The sequence below is a fragment of the Lactuca saligna genome, chromosome 6 (genome assembly GCF_052625555.1).
Source record: "Lactuca saligna cultivar CGN05327 chromosome 6, ASM5262555v1, whole genome shotgun sequence".
Taxonomy (NCBI): domain Eukaryota; kingdom Viridiplantae; phylum Streptophyta; class Magnoliopsida; order Asterales; family Asteraceae; genus Lactuca; species Lactuca saligna.
Genome location: NC_136422.1, coordinates 63,324,693 through 63,329,856, shown reverse-complemented (window position 1 = coordinate 63,329,856; position 5,164 = coordinate 63,324,693). Strand labels below are relative to the sequence as shown.

The 5,164-nt window shown below is 36.5% G+C and overlaps 1 non-coding gene across 1 annotated transcript; it reads left to right on the top strand.

Moving 5' to 3' along the window:
* Window positions 1–2,459: 2,459 nt before the first annotated feature.
* Window positions 2,460–2,566, top strand: LOC145003637 (small nucleolar RNA R71). The gene has a single exon (XR_013662089.1). It is a non-coding gene; the product is annotated as a small nucleolar RNA R71 (small nucleolar RNA).
* Window positions 2,567–5,164: the final 2,598 nt, after the last annotated feature.

Here is a 5,164-nt window from a genome sequence, read left to right as displayed (position 1 = left end):
TGACTTTGTATTTTGTCTTGTAAATATAAATTCTTCTCTTATATGCCCTCTTTAATTCTTCCATTCTCTTTCTTGCAGTAATTTCTTTAGCTTTACGCTTTATCCCTTTACTATGCCTCTCCTTTTTCACTAATTCCTTTTTACGCTCCATCGTTTCCTTTCCTTCTTTATCTTCCTTGCTTACCTTTTCGGTCATTAACTCATCATCACTTGAAGGCAAAAATTCTTCCTCACTTTCATCACATATTAAAGAATTCGGTGCTTTGAAAGTGAAAACTTCAAACGTAGTAGGGACAAGGGCACGAGGCTTGGTCCTTTTGCTTTTGGTTGACTTCACTATATTTGATTCAATGAAAGAGTTATGGTTATCATCATTCCAAGTTTTAGTATTCCCTTTATCTTCTAAACTTTCTTTATTCTCCTCTTGGGCAACCTCATCATTTAGCACAATTTTTTCAAGTCAAGACAAATGTGCATTCTCAAAGTTGATGAAATCTTTAACAGCTTTGCCTCCCTCAAGAAGATTCTCCACGTAGTCAGGCAAAACGTGCACATCTAGTTCATAAAAGGGTATTAATGGGTTGCAGCCTTAAATCTTCAGTAAATGCGGATTTTTTGTATGTACTCGTCGAGTCAGAAGATGCTACTCGGCGAGTCAGTGGGCTTCCAACACTTTTGAGGCTTTCTTGATAATCAGCTTCCCCGATCAGCCTTTTTATCTCCTCCAGATCTCCTTCAATATCAGAATTATCTTCCAAAGATAATAAGAATTTATTTGGATTTCTTTCTTGCAAGCACGTGAGCTCTTTTTCTAGCAATTCGTCATCCAAATCTATTGAGGAAACTTTATCTTCTCTTGACTCTATGTGCTTATCCTTTTCCTCAACTTTAAAAATCACCTAATCATCCCCCACCCTTAATGTTAGTGTAGATTCACGCATATCTACCAAGGTACATGCGGTATTCAAGAACGGCCGCCCAATAATGATTTGTACTTTAAGGTCTTCTTCCATGTCTAATATTATGAAGTCAACAAGATATACTAGTTTATCAACTTTGATAAGAAGATCTTCACACACTCCCATTGGATGTATTATCGTTTTATCGGCCAAATGAATTTTCATATTAATAGGCTTTGGGACTGAAAGATTTAACTTTTTGAAGAAGGAATATGGCATAATATTAATACTTTCCCCTGAATCAGTTAATGCTCGTGTGGTAATTATGTTCCCAAATTGACAAGGTACGGTGATGCTTCCCGAATCGCCCCTCTTTTCTCGCAGTTCATTCAACACTATTTCAGCAACTTCTTCCATATTTCTTTTAGTTGAAAAGAGATTTTTAAGCAAACTTGCATATTTCGGTGTTTGAACTATTATGCCAACAAACAGAATATTTACTTGGAGTGCCCTTATGTGCTCCATAAACCTCCTATATTCCTGAAATTTCTCATTAGGTATGCTCGGATCGGAAATGGCAAAGGGGCACGGTAAGGTTTCAAAAGAAAGTTGCTTGTGTCATCAGGTCTCGGACTCGTAGAGTCCTTGTTAGCAGCTCGGCGAGTCGAGTTGGTTTTACTCGAATCCCAACTATTTTCCTTTTATGTTTGCACATTGTCGGGATCCTTCTGGATAGGGGTCAGAAGAGTGAAAATTGTTTTAGAATCTATTGTTATTGCCTTCACATGCGCCATTCTGGGATATTGTTTGGTATTGCTAGGAAGTCCACCAGTTTCTCTTTAGTTAATTTGTTGTGCAAGCTGGCTGAGCTGTTTTTCAATGTTATGAATGGATTCTTGTTGATTCTAAATCATAGTTTGTTGATCCATCATCATATATTGGTGCTCTCTATGCATATTTCATTGCTCCTTCATCTCAGCATCGGTATCGTTGTGCCTTTTCTTGGACGTGGCTACAAATCTTGTAAATATATCTTCCAAATCAGATTTCTTCTCCAGCACCGATTCCTCTTTTTGATAAAAGCCTTTATCTTTTTGCTTGTATTTCTCTTCCTTTGCCTTTTTGTACTTATCATAAGGTAGCCATTCTTTCTTGGGTTTCCGCCAATTTTCATCATACCTATCACTACTTGAATAGCACACTTGCACCTTCCGGTTCTCATTCTCGTCAAGATCACAATCTTTAGTGAGGTGAGGTCCTCTACAGTTTTCACAACCCACCCTAATGGCATGGATGGATTGGTCCATCTTAGTCATTATTTGATCCAAATTCTCTAACTTGGCCATCATTGCTGCCATACTATCATTAACTGAGTTCACTACCCCTCGAGTTAGTTCATTCCTTGGGTTATGATATTCTCTAGAGTGCTTAGAGAATTCTTCAATTAGTTCTTTGATCACTAGGGGTGGCTTCTTTGTGAGAGGTCCTTGCGAATCAAGGAGCTACCTAGTTGTTACATTGACTCCATCACATAAAATGGCGACTTCTTATTGACTGTTTAGATCATGATGTGGGCAGTTCCTTAGTAAGCCCCTGTATCTCTCCCAAGCCTCATATAGTGACTCTCCACCTTGTTGTTCAAAGTTGGCTATGTATTTCTTCAACTTGGCTATCTTCGACAAAGGGCAAAACTGGTCAATAAATTCTTCTTTCATCTTAGCCCATGTAGTGATGGATCCTGGAGGGAGTGATTTCAGCCAGTCTTTCATAGCTCCCTTGAATGTGACTGGAATCATACGAAGCAAAACGGTTTCGCGAGGTACATTTGGAACATTAAAGTAGTCGACTACATCGTTTACTTCGTCCAAATGTTTGTAGGCGTCTTCGTGATCTTTCACGTAGAAGGGGATTTCCTTAAGTTGAGCAAGTGTGTGGCCTTTTAGTTCGAAATTGGTTGTTACGGTGATGAAGGGTTGCACGAGTCTCGGGCCAGTATCGTCATGTATCCTCTTCTTCCATTCACCCATGGAAACTTCATCAATGTTCGCCATGGTGTTAGCGGGTTCGTCTTCAAAGTCGGTTTCTTCTTCGGATTCAGATTTGTAATCGTTTACTTCCGGGATTGGATTTCCTTCAAAATGTTCAAAATTGCTTTCCTCACTCTTTTGACTGCTAGAACCACTTTCCTTATTGTTTTTCTCTTTCCAAAAACTGATTTAAGGTCCTTCAAAGGTGATTTCCTTGGTTGATTAGAACTTTCAACACCTTTGTTTTTGTTTTTCTTAAGAGCAGATTCCGGATCCTCATAAAGAGGAACTAGGGGTGTGTCGGATCTTCAGGTCATGTAAAACCTGAAATCAAAACAAGAAACACGCGTAAAAAGAACAAATTTAAAATAAAAACGAAACTGTTTTTCAGCGACGGACTCGCCGAGTAACTTCAAGTGCACTCGGCGAGTTCAAGGCTAAAATAAAAAAAAAATAAACAACAATTCTAAAAAACAGATAAACTTAAAACTAAACCTAATAACTAAACTACTAAAGCAGTAACTTTATGCAAGATAGATCTCACACAAAGGATCGATAATACTAGAAATTAGAATTAATTTTTGAACCGTTCCCCGACAACGGCACCAAAAAACTTGATGTGTGTGAGACTAACTAGTTTTATCGTACTTTTTAATTATGAATTTGACACACAAAAGTCAGTGGACCTGTCAATTGGTGGTATAAATTAGCAAGCAGTGTATCGAACTCAAGGAACGGAAATTAAACTAATAACTAGAATTAACTAAGCAAGTAATAAAAGTAAAAGGTTTTTCTCTAGTTTTTGCAAGACTAGAAACTTAACTAAAACTTAGCTAAAACTAACAGCTAAACAATTGAAACGCAACTAAATTTAATAATAAAGAGGACTTCTGTTTAGGTTCGAATCATTTGATCCTATGGTTGATTTTATGATAAATGTATCATATTAACTTTTCATTGGCTACCGATTAAGGTGATTAGGTTCACGTTCGCTATTACTAATCCTTAGAAAACGAACCAATCAAGTAGTGATCAAGTGATTAAACTAATAAGTTTCTTAGTTTATTTATTCGGGTTAAGTAAGACTTGTAATGGTTATTTAAATTAATAATTCGCTTAACCTCTTCTTGATGGTTTATCACACAAGCTCACATGTTAATTTACCTATTTTCTAATTAATCCTAGTTTCACATTCGCTATTCCTAGGCATATAACTATATTTTCACATAAATCATACGATTTAGCAATTAAGAGATGTTCATGTAACTTAATATGCTGGACAATTAACTGAAAATAGTTGTAATTAACACATAAGGTTCTTTAACAAGCTTAACAAAACAAAATCACCAAATTAAACTAATCCTAACCATAAAATCAATCCATATTCACAAAATCATCTACCCTAAATAGAAGACAAACGTTTTAGTTCATAATTGCAGTAACAATAAAATCGAAAATGAAATTCATAAGTTCAAACATGATTCAAACAAAGGTTTACGTAAGAATACACTTGAATTGCCTTTGATTCTGCTCAAAATCAAATGTAGGGTTGGTTCTTCACTTCCCGGAGCTTTAATTAACCTTTCAATCGCAGCTTAGCCTCCTAGGGTTCTCCAATTGCCTTATGTTTCGGTCTTAAAGTCCGTATTTAGAATTTTCTGGAAACAAATTTGACTCGTCGAGTCAAGGTACCGACTCGTCGAGTCCTTCATTAAAAGTCCGTGTATGGAAAGGACTTCGATCCAACTCGCCGAGTCAGGCGTCGACTCGCCGAGTTCTTCTTGTTTTTGACACTCTTCTTCTTTATTTCAACTCCCAAACTCCCGATTGTATCTTCTGCTTCCTTTCGTTTCCGAGCGTATCTTTTGGACTGAAAATACAATTTAAACACTATTAAGTACCTTTTGTCCATAATTTGCAAATAATTAGCTAATAAATAATAAAAATCTATGTAACAACGTGAATTTTCAAAAGAATTTTTCATTTTTCATATAACATAAAAATCATTCAATATTCTCAAATTCTCAAGTTTAACAAATGTCAGCACGATAAAAACATATCCCAAGATCATAAAACAAATCTCCTGCCAGTGTGTACGGATCATGTCGGCGTCTTCCCGCGATCATTGCTAGTACCTGAAACAAATAACACATAACACTGTAAGCATAAATGCTTAGGTGTTGTTTGTTTTTTTTTTTGGAAAAAAACCTCTTCAGACCTCTTATTGTTGTGCGATGC